The sequence below is a fragment of the Cryptomeria japonica genome, chromosome 5 (assembly GCF_030272615.1).
Source record: "Cryptomeria japonica chromosome 5, Sugi_1.0, whole genome shotgun sequence".
NCBI classification, from domain to species: domain Eukaryota; kingdom Viridiplantae; phylum Streptophyta; class Pinopsida; order Cupressales; family Cupressaceae; genus Cryptomeria; species Cryptomeria japonica.
The window spans coordinates 540,104,699-540,129,450 of NC_081409.1; positions in this window are offsets into that span (position 1 = coordinate 540,104,699).

Here is a 24,752-nt window from a genome sequence, read left to right on the forward strand (position 1 = left end):
AGAAGAAGCCAAAATTTTGGAAAAAAAATATTCAAGTAAATATGAATCAATGGGAAATATTGAAGATAGAAAAAGGGGGTTTAAGGAATGCAAGAGATATATTGGGAGAAGAATTAATGATAGTGAAAAGATGTAGTTTAGAATTTATAAATAGGATAGAAGCATTAGAAAGGGAAAAACATGAATTAGTATGTGAAAATAATAATCTTGAATGAGAATTAAAGGAAGTTAAATTAGAAAATGAATATCTACAAAAAAAAGTCAAATTTTCTTATTGATATGATTAAAAATATGATAGAAGATGTGAGAAAGGGAAGTAATTTAAAGAAAGATGTTGTATTAAAATTGAAATAAGAAAGCGTATTAATGGGCCTTATTAGGCTCATCCGACTTTGAGCAAATATTTGAAGGTAGAATGGTCTAGGTTGAAGACAAGGTGATACAAAATTAATTTTGATGGGGCCTCCAAGGGTAACCCTGAACCTTTAGGCATCAGGTTTATGGCTTGTGATTGAGAAGGAAATATACTTGTGATTGGCATGACTAAGCTTGTGGAGGGCACAAACAATTAAGTCTAGGCACAAGCTGTGATCGAGGCTTTGAAAATGGCAAAAAATATGGGTTTGAAAAATATCCACCTTGAAGGCGATTCATAGATAATTATTAATTTAATTTATAGAGCCCGAAGATCCATGCTTGGAAATTGAATAGATTTGTATCTATTACCAAGTTCATTTTAGAAACTTTTGAGGATTATGAAGTGAGTCATGTTTTGCATCCAGGAAATGAGCTAGCGAGCATGTTGTCGAATTGGGCATTTTCCTCGAATGATGAAGCAAGGAGTATGGTAGAGGATTTCAGATATCTCAATCTTGGATTGAGCATGTAAAGTATGCCACCATATTCAGGGATCATTAATGATTTGGTGAGATGGCAATCAGATGTGACAGGTGTTGTTTCGTGGATTGTTAAATCCTGCGAAGATAGCAATATGGAGAACAATTCAAGCTATGGTGGTGAGGTTCCCAAATATGGAAGCTACTTTCTTTCTCATCACCCTAAGAAAACAAATAGCCTTTATGGGATGGATTTTTGAGAAGAGGTTGAAGGGGTTGTTCAAATTGAAAAATAATTTCTTGTAGATATTGGAAGTTCTCTTTAGTGAGGGTTTTTTGACGACAGAGCATAGGTATCAGATAAACATTGACATAGTCTCAATGTTGATGGCATGGGGACTTGAGGTGAGCAAGAAGGAAGAAGTGGAGTGGGTGGTGAAAGAGTGTGGGGATGATGATTGGCTTTATGGCCTGCAATTGGTGCTTGGTCGAGCCATCTCAGGTGCTAGGTTTCTCCCCTGCAAAAGCGGAGCAAGGATTAGCGGAGGAGACACCACAACAATTGATGCCTTTTATTTGATGGCTGAAAGGAATGAACAAAGATGAGCACGAGACCAAAGCTTACATTGGGGGGACTCTCTGAAGTTTTTTCTTTGAGAAAAGGAGCATGAATACATAAAAGGAAAGAAGAATGTAGAGGCAACAAAGGAATCAGTGGCAGGGTTTGAGCTCAAGGATTATTGAGTCAATGAACTGCTTAAAGCTGTGAGGAAAAAATATAAGTTTTTTGAAGAATTTTAGTTAACATTTTTGGTAGCATTTGAAAAATTGTATAAGGTTATGTTTTAATTGACTTACAAGATGGAGGTGGTGGCTTTTGGGCTAGTGGTGGGTAGTTTTATGTTACAAAGTCAATGGTTTTATAGTTTCAGAAGGTTTGGGTGGTGTATGAAAGGGAATGGCAGGGTGGTTTCTTGGGAGATAAAATATAGTTTTAATTGCAACGACTGTTATATGGAGATGAATAATGTTTTGGTATCTGGCTTTATGATGATGAACTAAATTTGAACTATGTAAATTTTTATAATATTAATAAAAAAACTCATTATTACCGACCAAAAATATAAAAATTGAAAGAACAAAATATTAAATTGGATCAATTTCTTGTAGCATGTCAAAAGGAAAATGAATTGCTAAGGTCTAAGCCTACACTATGTAATGCATCATATGATACAAATGATTTGGGTTATTAATTTGATAAACCGTGAATAATAAATGTGATATATCTAGAAACTTATTTTGAACAAAGGTGTGATGTTGAAGATAATGATGATTTATAATCTACAAGTCATGATAGTGTGATGATAATGACATATTATAGTCTCCAAAGCATGTTGGTGTTAAGACAATGGGAAGAATAAGATATGTAATAAACTTTTATAAGCCCTTTATACCAAGTATGAGGACAAACAATGAAGTACCTAGAAATGGAAAAGAAGATTATGTTCTAAGTACAACAAGTTATATAAAATCCATTTAAGAAATACAATATTGTCATTGTCATAGAAAAAAAAAGTGTTGGGATCTTCATCCTTTTAGTATTTGTGGACTAAAGAAACATTCTAAAAAAATGTGTTGGAATAAAAAGTGGAAGAAGCAATCTATGAGAGAATGCATGAAAATGAATTTTGGATGGATTGATGGATCTAATTGGAAAAATATCACATATATGTTAAATTTTGTACAAGCATAAATATTCATATGTAAAAAATGATAGCAATCGAGAAAAGGTTAAATGTTTGAGTAGAGATAGAGAACATCAAGGTGGGGGGTGCTACTAAGAGCGCCAAGGCAGTGTTGTTGAAAGGAAGAAGTAAACAATAAGGGTAAGACTACAATGGAAACATGTCATACAAACAAAGAGGGTTGCTACTAAGGAAGAACCATGGAAAGAAAGGTAATCATGAAGGATACAAGGTCTTTCACTAAGTTGTCTTGAAGACAAGAGAAATTTTTATGCCCAGGGAGAATGTTGGCAGGATATAGGGTTATGAGGCACCATAGGTGTTATTTAGGTAATTTAGAGACCCATATATCTAGTATATACCCATTAAATAGCCTTAAAACACATCTAATATGCCTAAATAAGCTATAAAAGTATAAAATATTATAGAATGAAAAGGAAAATTCATGAGAATAAGATGATTAAGAGTTATTATGAAAGGATGTGATGTAAAGGCATCATGAAGAGGCATAAGAAGATACATAAAGAGGAAAATGTGGGAGATAAGACTATGGAAAAATGTGGAATAGTGTGGAAACATATATGTGGAATAATATGGACTAAAAATATGTGGGAGAATAATTGTGAAATACATATATGGATGAAGAAAGATGAATGAATTATAAAGGCATATGCAAGACATGAAAGTATATGAAATATGATGTAATGGATGTGTATATATGTATGAATGTAATTGATTGTAAATTGGTGTATACTTATTGCATAAATGTGTTCTCCCTTTTATTGCATCACACCAAGTTTTACTACATATAATAGAATAACACCTTACATTTGGGTCAAGGTTATCTGATGGGTTAGACTCGATGACAAAATAATGACAAGTTAATGGCGAGGTTGACTTGGAAGGAGCAAAAAAATAGATTAACAGAAAAAATATAACAAATACAAAGGATAGTAGGAGGAAAAAGGAGATCGAGATAAACCTAATAATCGTAAGTAAGTTTGATGAGAATACTAGTGATTTGAGGGAGCCTAGCTTAATAAAGTATACGAAGTATTTTCCTAAAGATAAGAATGAAGATTAGGAGGAAGGGAAAATTGTTATCATGACTACAACAGTCCAATCAAATGGATATGTTAGGGTTCTTAAAAAGGTGACTATGGATGGCAATTTTGCTTTCAATGTCTTAGGGAATGAAGGTAAAGGCTTGTAGGAATCCCTTGCTTAGTTGGGATTTGGTGCTAGTGCTTTGAAAACCACCCCTTTTATGCTAAAGGATAATGCTTCAAAAGATGATTGGACCCAAGTTAGTGGGAAACCAAAAAAGAAGAGGAAAGCAAATGTGGGAGGAGAGAATACGAAAGGTAGGCCCTCTTAATGTGATACCCAAGCTCGTGAAACTACTAGGGTTTTGCAATTGGAAGACAAAAGACACTGGAAAGCCTTTCAGGACCCAAAAATGAGAAGAAATAAAGGTCTCAGAGGTGAAGCCTCTTGTTGTTAGTATCAAGGTGGTACTAAATTCCCTTCAATTTAATCATGAATATTATGTCCTGGAATATTCTAGGGTTAAATAACCCCTTTTAGCAACATATTATGAAATGTTATTTAATGGATTTGAAAATTGATATTTTGTTGATTCAAGAAACAAAATGAAAGAGTCAACTTTTAATAAAATTATAAATAATTTTGGCCTTCTACTGATTAATGTGTATTTGATGTAGATAGTGCTTCTATATTTATTGCCAGATTGTGGAATCTGGCTAGAATTAAGGGAACTAAAGGCCATTCTTGCAAAAATAGATTGGTGAACTCCAATGAAGACTTGAATACCTCAGTTAAATGGAATTCACTTGATATTTATGCTCCAAATTTTTAAGTTGTTAGAGAAATTCTTTGGGATTCCCTTGCTACTTAGATCTTGGGAAGACAAAGTGAATGTTGGATGCTTGGAGGAGATTTTAATACTATTGTTTCATTTTGAAAAATAAGGGGGTTGGATGATTTTTCCTAATAGTATGATGGATCTTGCTGATTTTCTTTCTTTAGTGAATCTGATTGATATAGATTTGTAGGGGTCCCTTTTTACTTGGTCAAAGTGGAGGCAAGGCAATAATTCTATCCAAGTCAAACTTGATCGGTTCTTAATGTCTAAAAATTAGGACATCCTTTCAACAATTTCATTATTAACTCTTCCTAAAATAGGTTCAGATCATAATGTTGTTCTTTGTTGGTATGATGCTTCTACAAAAGGTCCTTATCCTTTTCAAGTATGAAATAATGTGGACTTCTCACCTTGAATTTAGAGATTTGGTTTTGTAGTGTCATAAATTATATCCTCATACAATTCATGCCCATTTGGGGCTCACTTTGGTGGTTTTCTTTTTTGGCCAAGTACAAAAGATCAATAATAATACCTTCTCACTAATATAGATTTTGGCTCAACATGCCATAACTATGGCACTTAGTGCCCTAATCCTCCTAGTATATGGTTCCTAATATGATGGTCCAATCAAAGTGGGCCCAAATTTTAACCTCTAATAGTTGGGAAGTTGAGCGTGAAAGTTCTCCTTGATGTAGAACTTCTTCAAATTTTTAACACGTTTCCTGAAGTTGTATATAAATACAACTCTCACCCCCTCACTTTAATTTCTCCTAATTCAATTCATATCAATCACACTCCAATTGAGAAAAGTGATCAAGCATCTTCAAGGAAATGAAGGAGAGATAAGTGATAGCCCAGGCATAAAATAACAATCTGGAATCTCTGTTAGCAGATAGAAAAAAAATGGAAAGAATGGAAATCTGAATATAATTTGTATTCTCGTAAAAACTGTGTTCTTCAAAATAAAATAAACAAGCAGATATAAAGAGGAGGCAAAAATAGTTGTAAATTGTTATACAAAACTGTCGGAACAGAAAAACCTAATAAAATAAACTAATGAAAAATTAATCTAAATAAAACTAAACCCCTGATGAGATATTAACATCCCCCCCTTAATCTGAAGGGGTTAAGCCGAGCATTTCTCTGAACTTCTCAAACTTTTCTCTGCCTAAAGCCTTGGTAAGAATATCTAGTGGTTGATCTGCAGTGGGGCAATATTTAAGGTATATGCTGCCATCTTTCACATGATGCCGAATCAAATGAATCTTTGTATTGATGTGCTTGGTGTGATCATGAAATACTGGATTTTTAGCCATTTTGATAGCATATTGATTGTCAATGAAGAGCGGAGTTGATGAAATATATGGTGTCTACAAGTCTTCAAGAATTCTTCGAAGCCATAAGATTTCCCAAGTTGCTTCAAAGGCGGCCATATATTTAGCTTCGGAAGAAGAGGCGGCTAGAACAAATTGCTTTTTAGATCTCCAAGAGATGACAACAAATCCAAGATACATTAAATACCCAGATGTAGATTTTCCATCTGTGGAGTCACCTGCATAATCGGAATCGGAATAGCCAACCAAAGAAAATTGGTTTGTCTTGGAGTATTTGAGCCCATAGTGTTGAGTACCTTGCAAATAGTGACGAATGCGTTTGGAAACTAACCAATGAGTTTCTCTAGGTTGTTGCATAAACCTTGAAAGAACTCCAACAACAAAAGAAATATCTAGACGGGTAGTTGTAGCATAAATCAAACTACCAACAAGTTTTTTGTAGATAGTTGCATCAACCAATGTTGAAGGGTCATCTGAAGAGAGCTTAAGATTTTTCTCCATAGGAGTACTAAGGGGCTTACAATCAGCCATGCCAAACTTATGCAAAAGTTCATCAATATATTTTTGTTGGGTGATAAAAATAAAATGAGGTATTTGAGTTACCTCAATACCCAAATAGTAATGAAGATGGCCCAAATAAGTCATATCAAAACCTTGCTTCAGTTGTTCTTTCACATTTTGAATATTATTCTCATCAGGACTAGTGATAAATAAATCATTGACATAAACAACAAGATAGACAATAATGTTATCAAGTTTTTTAACAAAAAGTGTGGCATCATCAAAGTCAAAATGATGGAAATTCAACTTTAAGAGATACTTGGTAAGTTTTTCATACCAGGCTCGAGGAGCTTGTTTCAAACCATATAATGATTTGACAAGCTTGTGTACCCGATGTTCTTTTCCATTGACTGCATACCCATCTGGTTGAGTCATATAAATTAATTCTTTGAGATCACCATTTAAGAATGTTGTTTTAACATCCATTTGGTGATTTTTCCACCCATATTGACCTGCAAGGGCCAACAAAGCACGAATGGTGGTCCATTTTGTTGTAGGTACAAAGGTTACATCATAATCTATGCCCTCCTTTTGAGCATAACCTTTGGAAACAAGTCAGGATTTGTGTTTGTCAAGTGTACCATCTACTCTATATTTATTCCTGAAAATCCACTTGCAACCAATAGGTTTACAACCAAGTGGAGGATCAACCAACTCCCATGTGCCATTTTTCAAAAGAGCATCATACTCATCTTACATAGCTTTCCTCCATACTGTAATATTTTTGGATTCATTATAGGATGATGATTCAGAGTCAATTATGAGATTGAGCTCACCAATGGTCTCCAAGTTATCTGCACTATTGGTTTGAGCTTGGAGCGTAGCTTTGTAAGAGCTTCTTGTACCTGTTTTACCTATTTCATCAAGTCTTAAATCTTTCAATGTTTGTTGGACTTGTTTTATCAGATAAATAAATTGGACCACATGCACTTTCATGAAATTCCTCAAAGTAATCATGTCGGAATGTCATATGTTGTGTGGCTCCAGTATCTAAGATCCAAGAATCATACCATGAGGAATTAGATGCAAAGTCAGAAACATAAAGCACATATTGATCATCATCACTATCACAAGAAAATTGGGCTACTCCTGGAATTTTATCATCTAAATTATTATCATCATTATAAACTTTTGTTTTATCTTTTTGCTTAAAAGCATTTTCTTTAAAACTTTCTATCTTTTCCCATGACAACTTGCATTCATGTGCTTCATGACTTCCTTTTCTACCACATCTTTCACAATATAAATGTTGCCTATCATTCTGATTATCATTTTTTCTTCATTGACCTCTACCTTTGCCTCTATCATTATTACCTCCTCTTGAAGAGCTCTTATTTGAGGTTTTTCTTGGTGAGAAAAACAAACACTTTCATTAGTATTATCTATTTTTCTTCTAAAATCTTTTTCACGTTCAACCAACTTTTCAACCAATAAATCAAAAGTAATGGTTTTCAATTGGTTACTTGCTCGAAGGGACTCTAGATAAGTAGAATGTGTTGGAAGGAGTGCCTTAATAAAAGCAGTGAGATAAATATCAACTTTCCCACCAACAGCATTAACATCTTGTTTTGTGGCTCTAATTTCAGAAGCCAAACTCATAAAATCACCATTTTTTAATTCAAGATTGAACAATTTTAATTGTAACTGAATAAATTCTAATTCTGAATGAGAATCAAATAAAAATTTTAACTTGTCAAGAGCTTCCCAAGCAAATTTGCATCCTTGTATATGACGATATACATCCCCATTAACTGAAGCTCTTATCAAAGCCAAGGCTTTTGAATTTTTATAATTCCAAATTTCTTTTTCTTCAACATCTATTGGTTCTATAGGTTGGGTATCTCTATCACATATTTTATACCATAAATCATTAATAATTAATGTATTTTCCACTTTTCTATGCCATTACAACCAAGTATCTTTTTCGGTTAATATTTCCCCAATCAATGAAACAATAGACTGCATTGTAAATTGAAAATAAATGTATATAAAATTTGCACAGTTTGCAAATTTATAGGATTGCTCAAAATCTCTTTCCAAACTTTACCAAATATAACAAGATATAAAATTCTTGTAAAAATAAATAAATTGATTTCACCTAATTCAATTTTTGTTTCCGTATTTTGATTCTGTAGAAAGTTGCAATCTTCAGATGCTTCACATAAAAATATACTCCAAACTCCAAAGCTCTGATACCATTGATAGCCCAGGCAGAAAATAACAATCTGGAATCTCTGTTAGCAGATAGAAAAAAAATGGAAAGAATGGCAATCTGAATATAATTTGTATCCCTGTAAAAATTGTGTTCTTCAAAATAAAATAAACAAGCAGATATAGAGAGGAGGCAAAAACAGTTGTAAACTGTTATACAAAACTGTCGGAACATAAAAACCTAATAAAACAAACTAATGAAAAATTAATCTAAATAAAACTAAACCCCTGATGAGATGTTAACAATAAGAAGTTAACCATTCAAGTTAGCATCTATGATCAAGTTTATATGTTTCCTCCATGAGTGAAGGAATGCATGAGCTCCTATCAAGCAACAACAACCTTTCAAGAGGCTTCAAGGAAAGAAGATTCATAGAAAAGGTATCCCTTATCAATTTTACATTTCCTTAAGGTTTTCAACCTCTACCCTGCAAGGATAATCTCTCTTTCCTAATCATTAATTCTGTAGTGGAGGTTAATTCCTACTCGGGGTTTGACTTAGACAAACCCTTATATATACTCCAATAATTTTACCTCTTTTTTGTGCATAGGTGTTGGATTCAATGATAAAGAGTGGCAAATAGAAACACACAATTCTAGATTCTAAACAAGAAGAAACCCTTGGTCTATGGAGTGTCACTCCAATGATTGACACTTTTCTACTGAAATTTTGGGAGAATGATCTACAGAGCACACTGATCTAGAAACTACACATCATGCTTGATGAAAACGCCTCTAGTCTAGAGTTCCTCACTCCATATACTGGCACTTTCAAGTTCATATTTCATATAGGTTTCTTTTTGCATCTTGTTATCATGCTTCCAAATTTGGTCCTTAAATTTGAAAGAATATGATAACCCTCATAATTTTTAGTCAATTGTGGCCCCAACTCTCTAAATGTTTTAATAAGGGGTGATTTTTGTCCAAATTTTCCTTATTAATCATTGGTCTTTAAGTCATTTTCCATTTAAGTCTTTGTTGTCTTTTTGCCTTAGTTTTATTTTTCTCTCTTTTGTTTTGTTTGGTGTCAAATCCAGTTCTAAACCCAATTTCACTTTTTCCTTTGTTATTGGTGTAAATCGGGTCCATAGACCCGAAGTGCACCTATTTGATGCAAATCAGGTCTATGGACCCGATTTAAATCATTTATTTCCCATGATTTTCATTAATGAGTTTGAGTTCTTCTAATAATCAAACTCTTTTAATTGCCTTCTTGGCCTTTTATGTTTGGTCTTATCCTCTTTTATTTATTCTATTTTTCATCCCCTAGTTGAGAAGTGATTTCTTAGAGCAAGGCAACTTCATTGTCACTCAATTTATCAAGTATGTTTCTCGTGTTTTCCCTTTAATATTTTTTGGTTTTGTTATTATTTTAACATATTGCAAGTCATGAAATATAACCATGACTATGGTGTTGTTTGGCCAAAATGACATCGTAGCCATTATTACATTTTGTAATTCCACAGCAAACCCCTTTGTCTTACCCATAGTGTTATTTGTGTTGGAATGTTTAGCATAACTGATGAAGATGAGATGATGGTGGATGACTGTACCAGTAGAGGAAGATGACATGATCAATTATTTATATTGGCATTGATGTCAACCAGGTTCAACTGATGTTTAATGATATTTACAGTTGGTTTTCGGTGATTGACTTGTTGGCCAAGTGATTTGGTCTACCAGAGTAAGAGTTTGACAGTTTGACAGAGTTTACCAGCAAGACTGCGAATTAGGACCTTAACTAGTAAAGCAGATAAGTTTTGATAGAATCAGGTGATTGGCGATGTTTGGTGACTTATGGTTTGATACATAAGCTTTTATGATGGATTTGAGTATGTAACCAGAACCGCATCCTATGATGGTTATTGGAAGGCGTGTTTTGAATTTCTGATGAAGTTTTGCTGGGGTTTAAGAAGGGTTTAAGGACTGGTAAAGAATTCTCTTAATCGGTAATGATTTTTGGTTTGGCGATGATCTACATCAAGTTCACTTGTTGATGATAACGCAACACAAACCGTGTGATGAGTTTGAAAGAAGTTTTGGCGAGTTTGGAGAACGAATTTCTTGGGAATGTGCAAAGTGCTTAGCGGAATGTGCTAAGGGTTTGACTTTGTACCAGATCGACTTGTTGTGATGATTTATGATCATTCAATGGCCAAAATTGATTTGTAATTGATTGTAATGATTCCTATGATCTTAATGAGTTGTAAAGATTTGTGATGATCTATATAGTAAGTCTTAGGGTTTTGATGCTGACCTAGTTGTGAAAGTTATTTATGTCAGCAAGGTTGATGTTTTGGAGTGTTGGTGATTTTGAGAAGTGTGAGAAGCCGAACCAGTGTGTGTGAGAGCATCCGCCAGAATGATGCAAACTTAAAACTTAATTGGCTCTGATCAAGCAAGCAATAGAGTGCTATACACAGATCATTCACTGTTGTTCTCTAACAATTACAGCAGCTAAAATCCCTTAACCGGGTAGGTCCTAACATGCCTCACATTGTAAAATCTCCTAACAGGGTGACTCAACATCTAAGTTCTAAATCCTCTTGCGAGGTTGATCCTAACAGATGAAAGCTCCTAACAGATCAAAGGTAAATCCCTTAACCGGGTGACTCCTGACATGGTCTTCTCCTAACAGGGCATCATTGTAAGCTTCTAACCAGGATTGGCTCCTAACACGGTGCATTCTGAAAGAGTGCAAAATATTTGTGGGTACCAATTCCCACCGTGGTTTTTCCCTATTTGAGTTTCCACGTGAAAAACATGGTGTTCATGTGTGGTATGCTTTTCTTGTGATGTTCTTGTTTTATTTCTGATAACCAGTAAAGATAGTTTATGTTTGTTTATCAGAGATCTTAAAGTGATTACCGGTATTGCTGATTATATGATTGATGAAGCATTCTGATCGGTTAATAAGTTAGTAACTGTGTTTATTGATCTGATGTTGAATTGATGGCTAATATGATTAATAAGGTTGCATAAGAGGAAATGATTATCTAGATCTGATAAGGAAATTTTTTATGAAGGTTTCGTTTAAGTGTTGAATGTTTTCAGATCCGAGATAAGGTTGTTTTGGTGTTGAAAGTTTCAGTTTTTGTTAATACTAATTCACCCTCCTCTCAGTATTAATCGGATCCTCTAGGTTTATCAATTGGTATTAGAGAATTGGTCCTCTATGTGCAGAAAGCCTAACAACTTGAGGGAAAGATTTTGTTACCAAGGACAATTATCGAATATGGAGTGATCGGATGGAGATCTACATTAAAGGAATGGGTTCACAGTACTGGAATCATGTGATAACCAAGTATGTTGCACCTACTACCAGTCCCTTATCGCCGGATGAGCTCAAAGAACAACAGGAAAACATTCAGGCTCTTGAAGCAATTGTAAGTGTAGATAGGAATTTGGAAACCATCAAAGCAAATAGAAATTTAGACTAGCTCAATCACAAAAACTAGATTGCAATGATAACAATCCTAAAAACATTCAACAAAGATATGAAAACAAGACATTCAAATCAAATGCAAACCATAACAAACGTGAATGTCTCCTCCAGAATTCTCCATTGTCCTTCTTTCTCCTTCAAATTAGTGTGTTTGTGGATCTCACCTACAAGTGCATAAGCATAATATGAAAGCAAGATTGACAAGATAGCATAAGGATACTAGAAGCGTGATTGATTCGGATCCCTAATTGAAGAAATTCATCCAATTTATAGATAAATTGGAGAAAAGACAAGATTAGCATGAAGAGATTTGAAAGGAAATTCAAATCAAGAATAGCAAAATTATGACAAGTGTATGACAAATTGCTATGCAAGGTGTTATGACAAATTATGACAATTCATGACAAATTATGACAAATTATGACAAATTGCTATGCAAGATGTTATGACAAAAATTTGAAAATAGAAATAGAAATTAGAAGAAATTAGAAAATTAGGTGAATTAATTAATAATTTTTCATTCATTAATTAATTCACAAAAAGAGAGAATTAATTAGCCAATTAAATAAATATTTAATTGTGACAAGAAGACTTAGGATAAATAAATAAATTGTTTAACCTAGAGGGAAAATGACAAACAAGATTAAATGAATAAATCATAAAACCCTAGAAGATGAATTAGAAATGCAATGACGACAATTAGGTCAAGACAAAAGATAATTGATGTCAATTCAATCATGATTTTAATTGACAGAGGATCAAATGTTGATAAATGATTGAGATTGGTTGACGAATTGACCAAGATTGATAAAGAGACCAAATTGAAAGGCGCCAATTGACGAAGAACAATAATTGATCCAAATTGACACGATTGAAAAGAACAACGATCGATGACAAATCGATCGCAAAATTGACGAGATTGACAAGAGGACAAGGATCGATGACGAATCGATCGCAAAATGACAAGATTGAAAAGAACAACGATCGATGACAAATCGATCGCAAAATTGACAAGAGGACAAGGATCGATGACGAATTGATCGCAAGGTGACAAGAGTGACAAGAGGACAAGGATCGATGACAAATTGATCGCAAAATGACAAGAATGAGGATCGATGACGAATCGATCGCAAGATGACAAGATTGACAAGAGGACAAAACCCTAATTCCATCATCGATTAGGATTGACGATGTCCAAAATGATGATAAATGAGCACACGCATTGATGCGACAAGATAAGATTGACGAAAATCATGACTGAAGGTTGTTATCAACAAGACCAAATGCGAAAGTGATAAACATGAGGAATGCAGAAGGAGGACTCGATGCTCGCAAATGATAAAGACCAAGTGCACAACATAGAAGAAATGTTAATGCAACGCAAGAACCCTAAAATAAGGCAATGCGCAAATGTTAAAGTATGACTCTGCAAGCGTTGACCATTTTTAGACGTCTACATTTTGCCCCTCTTTGAGACAATGTGATTCTAAGCGTTGTTTCAAAGAACAATAATGAAAATACCCCAGACAATAACAATGACATATGCATGCCGCCTCGAGGAATTGGCCGAAAACATCCAGAAAAGAGGCCAATTGATCGATAAGAATGATAGAAAATGATAGGAGCAAACGGATGAAAGATCGGAGGTCGGATACACAAATGACAAGCAGTAGAAGGCGTAAAAGACCGCGACCAGCATAAGATGGAGAGGATGCACGTCCATCTAGGTACTGACAAAGAGCTATAAATGAGACAAGGAGAAGGAAAAGAGCTCATTTGCACTAGCCAAAGTGGAGGATTTGTTGCTTAGGAAAAAGACCCTTGCAGAGAGATGGCGAACATTCCAATGGGAGATCACCTCAGGGAACGTGTACGCACCTACAGATGACTGGACAACGCGGGAGCAGCGGTATGTATCTCAAAAACCCATATTATCAATTTCATGAATTTTGCTTGATTGTGGGACATTGCGGGGCCCACAGGGAAGGGATTAATTGACATCTGCGCCTGTGTGGGTGCATTTTGTGCTTGTGTAGGGTACACAGGTGCAGCTTGATGCTGCACAGGCACAGGACAGGGTACACAGGTGCAATTGTGCACTTAGGACCCTAATTTGACCGAAAACAGCGCGTGGATGATCCCGAAAAGAGGGATAAGGGTAGAATAGGTCAAAATAGATAAGAAACACCCTGATTTGTGCATGAAACAAGGAAATGCAACCCTTAGGAGAAAACCCTAAAACTGACAAAGTGTGCCCCAATTGTGATGCAGAGTCGACAGTATCCATTGATTACATGGGAGAATAGACCCGATTGCTTCATGTTGCGACATAGACTCAGGAGCACGGACAGAGATACATTAGCAAGACTTGGATTATACTATATTACATTCATGCCCGAGATTAGGGCAAACACAGGACTGCTTACCGCATTGGCAGAGCGATGGCATTCTGAGACTTTGTCTTTCCATCCGCCGACTGGAGAGGCGACTATGACACTAGAGGACGTGTGGCGTATCCTCCACATTCCGATTCATGGGGAGATGATAGAATATGACCCAGTGATAGGGAGAGATGCTTTGTGCAGATTATTCAAGTGTGACACAGATGATCTGGATATCGTAGAGAGGGAGATTGGCTGGGAGACCATGGCAGCAGAGTACGATCAACAATATGTGGTGATACAAGTGGTTATAGCATGCCTATTAGCAAGGGACAGACAAGGACATGGATTCCCTATTGGATGGGGAAGAGTGTTAGAGCGGATGGCGATAGAGGGGACTGTATATGCATGGGGACCATGTGTGCTTGCCATGCTATATTTTCAGTTGCACCAGATAGCATATCAGAGGGTGCAGACTTTGAGTTGTGGGGTCACACTGTTACAGGTATGGGCATTTGAGCACATAGCCATATGTCGATCGATTGTAGAGAGACAATTAGTACCACATCGACCATATGTGTACTACTATGGGGGAGCACTGAGACAGGGTCCGTTTGGATACATATTGTATTGGCGACATGAGCTAGACAGATTGAGAGAGTTCACATGGAGGCCATATCTTGATTGCCCTGGATGGTCAGATGATAGTGATGAGCTACTGTATTGCAGACAGGAGAGATACCTGATTGGGCAACCAGTGAATCGCCAGAGAGTGATTGAGATGTACCTGCCAGAGAGAGTCAGACGACAGTTTGGAGAGAGGCAGGATGTACCAATAGGGACTGCACACTTTGCCCGATCTCACAGAGAGACGAGTCAGTGGGGGAGGATGATTTAGCCACACATAGCATATGTTGACTTCACATAGCTACAACAAAGATAGTGGGATTGGAGATCAGATGTGGTGGACGTCAGGACGACAGAGGAGTATGAGCGATGGTTTGCACGATGACGGCCAGTGCCATTAATAGATCCTAATATTCTGGTACCTAGGAGACAGGAGGACTTCCCACTCGCTGGAGAGGAGGAGGGAGATGATGAGGATGAGGAGGATGAAAAGGATGGAGGGGAGGAGGATAGAGGGGATGATGAGGATGGAGGGGATGATGAGGATGGAGATGAGGACGAGGAGGATGAGCCAGATCCAGCTGATCGGGAAGCATTGCAGGATATACCCATAGAGCCAGAGATAGTTAGCATAGAGGAGATGGAGATATGTAGGGCCACCATAGCAAGTCAGCATGATCACATTGCGATAATAGAGAGACAAAATGCTATCTTGAGGATAGAGCAGGATCAGTTCAGAGCAGAGATAGCCAGACTTACAGCGGCTCGAGATACAACAATAGCCCAAGCACAGCAAGCAGAGCAGAGAGTGACCAAGTATATTGGGTCGATTAGGGATGCCAGTGCACGTGAGATGGCAAAGATGTTGGTAGAGACCAGAGAGGAGATACGCCATTGGAGGACACTATATGAGAGTGCAGTTCCACCAGAGCAGAGAGCAGTGTCATATCGGGCACGATTGAGGACAGAGAGTAGGCCACATTCTCGGAGGTCAGTGAGCAGCATGGGGGTGAGTGGACCTAGGAGACCACCATAGCCAGGACCTGGGGCAGGAGGGACATCATCCTTGAGACATGGCAGGGATGAGGAGGACAGAGGGAGCACCCAGTGATAGAGGCACGTGCTCCTTCTGACGGGACATATATAGTTTGACATTATGTATTCAGCCTGTGAGCCATACTTAGGACAAACAGTCCAATTTTGTAATCCGATATTGTTTGGATATATGATATGATATGCAGCTATATGATGGGATGCAATGTGTTATGGCTTATGTTTACTTTCCATGTATGGATGGCCTATGCATTGTTTATGTACCATTGTGGAACATGTATGAATATATTTTTATGTGTTTTTTGATGCATTTATAATATGAAATGGATAAAATGCTTGATATAATGCAAATGTACTAATCAATGAATGCAGGATGTCGCTTATGTTTTTGGAGATCGGAGCACTAGACCGAACTGACTGCCCAAACTAACGGAAGAAATGTTAGTAAGAAGAAATTAGATAGAGGACAGTTAGAGATGAAGAAAAACTTGCTTTCACCAATGCACAGAAGTAGGTGAGAACCTTTATTTAATGTAGCAAAGTGGATGCAAAGCATCATGGCATTGAAGGCTAGAGCTGAAACGCAACCCCTTTTGCAAAAGACGGACACATCACACACAAGGAATGAGTAAATCATCCTAGGGTGCATACATCAAGGGTCGAGGTATGTGCGGTGTTCACAAAGCGAACGTACTTATCACAGACACCCAATGATATAGTTGCCCCAGTTTGTGACAGACATTCCACAAATAGCAAACACAACAAAAAACAAAAGGGACCATGAACCATCCCGGTCACTCTAAATCACTCAGTGACATCATCGAGCAACATAGGAACACGATCAAAGCCAAAGATAAACCAATAAAAATATAAGACACACAAATTCAACCAAGTCAAACAAAACATTCTAATCGTCATTGTCAAAAGTGGAAAATAGGAATGATCATGTTGTCGGGTTCCAGGGAATGCGGTACTCCGTCTAAGACAGGACACAGTCTGGTTTCGAGTATACCACACCCTGTATAAGACCCATGATAATAGTGGCAAGGACAAATGATATTGATGTTGATTAATCGACATGACAATTTTGATCAGTTTGAATGTCTGGTTTGATTGAAAAGTTCATCTGTTAATGCGTGATTTCATTAAAGCACAATGTTTGATTGAGTGTCGTTGGATATATGCTCAGCGATCTGTCTATGCACAAAGGGGACCATTTATTGACAAAATGCAAAATGCCAAAGGAATTGTTTTGGGATTTTGATGTTTTGAAAAAAATTTGTTCGTTTTTCAGGACTTTATTTGACTTTTTAGGGATTTTTTCAGGACATTATTTGAATTTTTAGGGATTTTTTCAGGACATTATTTGATTTTTAGGGATTTTTTCAGGACATTATTTGATTTTTAGGGATTTTTTCAAGACATTATATGATTTTTAGGGATTTTTTCAGGACATTATTTGATTTTTAGGGATTTTTTCAGGACATTATATGATTTTTAGGGATTTTTTCAGGACATTATAGCTGAAAATGAACACATGATTTTTTTGATGTTTTTGAATGTTTTTCAGGATTTTTTCAATTTTTTTGATTATTTCAAGACATTTTTCAATTTTCATGATTTTGCCCCCAGTGTCTAGCAAGGCAAGGAATATGACAGGTGAATAAATAGGCTTTCTGAAATGATGGTGGATAGAGGGAAGACAAAGGCCTTTTATTATGGAGATAATACAGATGCAATTTTCAAGGGCTATTGCGTGATGGGACAAAAGATTGGATATGACAATGTAAAGCAGTGACATGGCATGAGGGACATGTCAAGAGGTTTTTGAAACCATGTTTAAATTTTGCGTCCTTATGTCAGATCAAGATCAAGGAATGAAAAAAAAAGAGTGTATGGATAGTGATAAGATATGGATAAGATAAGAAAGGCCAAGAATGGATAAGGGAATATGGATGAAAGGTTAAAATAAGCAAATGGATAAAGACCAAAAGCTATGATGGACTAAAAGCTGCAAACCAGATGCATGATGCTCATGAAGATCCTCAGCCTTGTCAAGATCAAAGGTGGAAAGGGAAACTGGACATGAGGGACAATAGGATATGAAGGGTAATGACAAGGGTTCGATAGGATAATGGAACAATGAAGGACACAAGGATATGATAGGATAAAACCTGTCCCCAAGTACGGTATGCAAGAAGTTCATAGATTATGCATGATGCCTGTTTGCTAGGTTTTCATCACGGTACTTGCCCAAGGCGCCTGTTTGCCAGGTTTTCACCAGTGGACGAATTATTTTTGCTTTACTTTTTTTTTTCTTTTTCTTTTTTTTTCACCTTTTTTTTTTGTATTTTGACTTTTTCAATAGAAGATGGACACATGATAGGGGATGGAAGAAGGAATCAAGCATCTTTTTTGTTTGGATAGTAACCTTGAAATAAATGGACCATGACCTTTAAAAGCATGCTCGAAGACGTTGGTAGGATAAGGACATGGAAAATAAGATGAAACTAAGGCAAGGATTTATGCAAAGGATGGGATCAAAGGGATCCAAGGATGGAAAATATACATTGGATAATGGATAGGGTATTGGAAGAACTGTGCTTGAGTGGATAGAAATGTTGGCAAGATTGACATTGGCACACACCTTGAGGGGTGATGGATTGATGGAGGAAAAGTGGGTTTTGGATATGGAGATTTTGGTAAAGGAATAGCTAGGGATTTGTGGACATAAGGACCCAAAATGGATGAAGAAGGTGATGGAGAAATAGACTTAGAAGGTTTGGATAGAGGAATAGCAATTTTAGATGCCAATTTTGATGTTTCTTTAGGATTTTGTGCTTCAAAGAGACGCTTAGGGATCCACATGGTTTTTTATTTTTCATTCTTTTGTGGTTCCTTGGAGTGCATTGCTTGCACAAGGGATTTAGGAACCCATATAGATTTTGACTTTTGTTTTTGAGCAATGGGCCTTTGTGACCTTTTGGATTTTTCCTTTCTTTATAGATCATATTGTTCTTTGTTTTGACATGTCGATTATATTGGACATGTTGATCCTTGAATACATGTGGATTTTTAGACTTATGACTTTTATGCTTGGCATCCAAATTGCTTGGAGGGGGAAAGGAATGCATGGATGGATATGAATGAAATGGAGTTCTTTTGGATTGATGAAATTTACTCAAGGATGTGTGCCTTTGCTGACCTTGCATAGAGGACGAAGGGATATAAGGACCTAAGATGGATGGAAAGTATGATGGGGAAGGTGTATGTTTTGATTTTGATGGAGGGATACCAACGTCTTGAGAGTGAGTTGTGTAGACATGACCCTTAACATTTTCTTTCATATTGAGGAGTTCTTTCTTGTGAAGGTCTACCCCTTGGCCTTTATGAATATCTTGACTTGTAGGATACTCTTTTCTTTGGGAAGAAGACGTGAGTCCATTATGAGGTGGATATGATATGAGAGAAATAATGAGATCTTGAAGTGGATCGGATTGCACCAAAGTGGAAGAACCCATTATGCATGTCGAGGGTTCATGAACATCTTGCACTGACATGTTAGAATCATGAGGGGAATTAGGATCATGAGGGGGACTAGGATTGTGTAGTGGACATGGTTCAACGACAGGCTCTTCAAGAGATGGAATGGGAGAAATAATGGGATCATCAAAAGAAATGCGATCTTGGAGTGTATATGGAGCATTAAGACAAGGAGATGGAGGAACAAAAGGATCTTGTGGAGGATTTAAAGGAATAATTTGATCTTGACAAGGAGGAAGATCATTAGAATCCTCTTTAAAGGTGCTTTGCTCTTGACTTTTAATGGGATCATTGGAAAGGATGGAAGGGATATCTTGATCTTTCTTAGGAAGTGGAATGTCAATGGGATTTGAAAGGACATTGTTTTCATGAAATGGAAGGGGATTGTTTGGGATTGGATGGACTGGGATATCTTGATCTTGCTCAAGGAATGGAGTGTCAATAGGACTTTGGATAGGATGGACAAGAATAGGGGAATCGTCATGAGTGTCTGGGAAGATGGGGTCCTGGTCAACAATTGGATGGGATGATAAGGTTTCAAGATCTTGATCTTGATCTGTTTTAAGACATGTTTCTTTAGGCTCTAAATTATCCTCTTGACATGAGGTTGGACTTTGGATATGCATGGAGGATTGTGATAAGGAATCAATGTTTTGGCATGAAGGAAATTCACTTTGAACATTTGTGATGGATTCTGGCAAGGAATCAGTGCTTGAACATGAGGAAGAAGAACTTCGAATGGGGTCCTCTAAAACAGGTAATGGCAATAAAGTGCATGGTTGCATTGGGTCTAGTATTTCCGAAACACGACAAGGATGTGCATCATGAATTGGATTATCTTGGCAATCAATTATGGATAGCCCTTGGATAATTGCATCCTTGGGTGTATTATTTGATGAGGACAATATGGAAGGTTCTTGTGAAACTTCTAGAGGTGTAGGGATAGATGCCACTAGAGAGACATTTGTTTGTGGGGGGATGAGGCATTGCTAGACATAAGTGCATTATCTTGATCTTCTTCAAAGAACTCACTTGGTAGGTTCCTTAAGTGCCTTGCAATAAAGCCACCTTTCTTTCGAGGTTTTGACATAGTTGTATCTGGAATTTGAACTTGTTTGGCAAGGAGTTGGTTCTGGTCTGATGTCATGTTTTGATTTCGAACTAGATGTTGATCAAATTGGTTTGACATGTTCAAAATTTGGCTTGGTGCATGTTGCAAGTTTTGTTTTTGAATGTTTGGTTGTGGTTGTTGACATTGATATGTTGATTGAACTTGTTGATATTCCACCATTGGTTGAACTATTTGTGGACATTGTATAGTTGGTTGGACATATTGTTGAAATTGGATCATTGGTTGTGTTGGTTGTATATGTTGGACCATTGGTTGTGTCTGTTGAAAATGTTTGAATTGTTGAACAATTGGTTGTGATGGCTGAAAATATGATTTATAGTAAACACCTTCTTGTTCTTGTTGTGGAGGCACATAATGTTGTTGTCTCTTTTCTTGAAATTGTTTCATCATCTCTATTTGTGAGATGAGAGCTGGTATGTCTGATCGTTCGATAAGAGATCTTACATCAATTGGCTCAATCTTTGGATTTTGACCTGGAAATTTTTGAAACATTTTGGACATTTGTGATCTATTCTTCTCAATGTTTTTCACTCTTTGTTCCAATATCTCCTTTTCTTGAGCTAGTTTCTCCTCTAGTTTTTCTATTTGGAGACTTGTTTCATCATAAAAAGTTTGATCCAAGTTCTGAGACATGTAGAGATTGGATTGACATGATTGATTTCTCAATTGTGATGACATGGCTTCGTAAGAAGGTTGAGACCTCATTTCAACAAACATGTCACTATGCAATGCAACTAATGGGATTGACAAATGCAACCTAAAAGGATGACAATGCAACTTAATGTTTTTGTACCTTTTGAATTTTTGGAGACAAACTTTTGAAATGCAAAGCTAAAGACACAACCTTGGGAAATTGAAATGAAGTCAAGACCTTAAAGGACAAAAGGACCAAGTGACAAAAGGACAAAATGGCAATGTCTCCCCTATATGCTTGGATACTAAGCTAGGTTTGACCAAATGACATCGATGACAAAAAGATAAAAGTTTGATAAGGTCTAGACTTCCTAACAATGACTTAGGGTTTATTCAAAGATTTGGATTACTCAAGTATGACAAAACCTAGTTTTTGAGACTACGTGCAATAAAGGAATGATTATGACAATGACTTAGGATATGATATGGAAATGATCTAAGGATATGATATGACAATGCAATGATAAGGAAATGTGAAGACCAATGACTTGGAATATGCGAAATGCAACCTATGCAACCTAAATGGAAATCTGTCTTGGATATGACAATGAAATGTAAACTTAGGGAAAATGATCTTGGACCTAAGTGCAAAATGAGGACGCTTGCAATGAAAAGGACTAAAATGAAAGGAGATGACAATATGCCTTAGGACCTAAGTGGGACTATGCAAAACCTAGGCTAAAGTGACATGAATTTTGAAACAAAGACATTTAATGTGTTGACGACCATGTTCAAATGTTGGATGAATACTTGGACAAATTTGGACCTTTGTTTGGATTGTGTTTTGAGTTGAATGTTGTTGATTTCGAAAATCCAAGTCGATTGTGAGCACTTTTGAAAGCTTGTTTTTAATTTAACCTTTGACAATCATGGAAAACAAAAGGTTTGTTTGACTTTGACTCAAGACAATCAAGCATATTTACAACAAATCCTATGGCTGGCAAGGACAATATCTATTGAATCCTCTATCCATAAAATACAACACTTAGCCAGATACCTAGATGCTTGGTAGCACTGGCTCCCCCTTACAGTGCACTCACTTCTCGGGCATACCAAGCTTCGAGTTCAAGGGGCATCACTTCCCAAGAACTTGCTATCTCTAACTAAGGAGTACATGAGAGGTGTCTTCCGCATGCGCATATCACAACGCCTAAGCCAACAGATAGAAGGTTTTTGGCATCTAAACAAGAGATTCTAGTAAAGGCATCCGTTCAGGTGGGTATTGATCCGGCGAATAAATCATCGCAATACCATTCCAGCACCCGTTGTCTACAACTTTCGTTGCATCCACAGTTATTTAGAGTGGTTCGGAAGAGCTTGGTTTTAGCCCGTCACCACTTAGGGTCGTTCCCTCTCACCAATGCCTATGAGAAGTGCTAGGCAAATCGGGAGGCAGGCCCAATTCTAAGGGTTAAAACATGCAATCAAAATCAAAGTAATCAAAGCATGCATGGTGTTCATTAGCCTTTAGGAAACTAAATGTGCAACTACTTTAAAAATCACATGCAAGATGTTTTAATAGAAGTCTTTGACCGCGTCTTGCATAAGATTTGTTAGTAGTTTCATTCTTAGTCTTCATCACACATAATGCCAAGGTGCTGCACAGAGAATCAGTACCAAAGAAAACCAGAATATGAAAACAAAGTAAGTTGCAAGTAAAAACATTGGTTTCACCTCTGTTTCTGGCCTTACACAGGCGCATAATGTCTCAACACAGGGGCAGAATGCCTTGACACAGGCGCAAAATGCCTTGACACAAGTGCAGATCCCTTTGACACAGGCGCATGTCTCCTTAACACAAGCGCAGATCCCTCCTACACAGGCGCAAAAGTGCCCAGAAAGCCCTGAATTGCCCTGATTCTTGGGTTTTTTTACCTGCAAATCAGCTCAAAAACACAGTTAAGGGGTTAGTTCACGTCGGGTTCACCAAGAAATGTAGATAGGAATTTGGAAACCATCAAAGCAAATAGAAATTTAGACTAGCTCAATCACAAAAACTAGATTGCAATGATAACAATCCTAAAAACATTCAACAGAGATATGAAAACAAGACATTCAAATCAAATGCAAACCATAACAAACGTGAATGTCTCCTCCAAAATTCTCCATTGTCCTTCTTTCTCCTTCAAATTAGTGTGTTTGTGGATCTCACCTACAAGTGCATAAGCATAATATGAAAGCAAGATTAACAAGACAGCATAAGGATACTAGAAGCGTGATTGATTCAGATCCCTGATTGAAGAAATTCATCCAATTTATAGATAAATTGGAGAAAAGACAAGATTAGCATGAAGAGATTTGAAAGGAAATTCAAATCAAGAATAGCAAAATTATGACAAGTGTATGACAAATTGCTATGCAAGGTGTTATGACAAATTATGACAATTCATGACAAATTATGACAAATTATGACAAATTGCTATGCAAGATGTTATGACAAAAATTTGAAAATAGAAATAGAAATTAGAAGAAATTAGAAAATTAGGTGAATTAATTAATAATTTTTCATTCATTAATTAATTCACAAAAAAGAGAGAATTAATTAGCCAATTAAATAAATATTTAATTGTGACAAGAAGACTTAGGATAAATAAATAAATTATTTAACCTAGAGGGAAAATGACAAACAAGATTAAATGAATAAATCATAAAACCCTAGAAGATGAATTAGAAATGCAATGACGACAATTAGGTCAAGACAAAAGATAATTGATGTCGATTCAATCATGATTTTAATTGACAGAGGATCAAATGTTGATAAACGATTGAGATTAGTTGACGAATTGACCAAGATTGATAAAGAGACCAAATTGAAAGGCGCCAATTGACGAGGAACAATAATTGATCCAAATTGACATGATTGAAAAGAACAACGATCGATGACAAATCGATCGCAAAATTGACGAGATTGACAAGAGGACAAGGATCGATGACGAATCGATCGCAAAATGACAAGATTGAAAAGAACAACGATCGATGACAAATTGATCGCAAAATTGACAAGAGGACAAGGATCGATGACGAATCGATCGCAAGGTGACAAGAGTGACAAGAGGACAAGGATTGATGACAAATCGATCGCAAAATGACAAGATTGACAAGAATGAGGATCGATGATGAATTGATCGCAAGATGACAAGATTGAAAAGAGGACAAAACCCTAATTCCATCATCGATTAGGATTGACGATGTCCAAAATGATGATAAATGAGCACGCACATTGATGCGACAGGATAAGATCGACCAAAATCATGACTGAAGATTGTTATCAACAAGACCAAATGTGAAAGTGATAAACATGAGGAA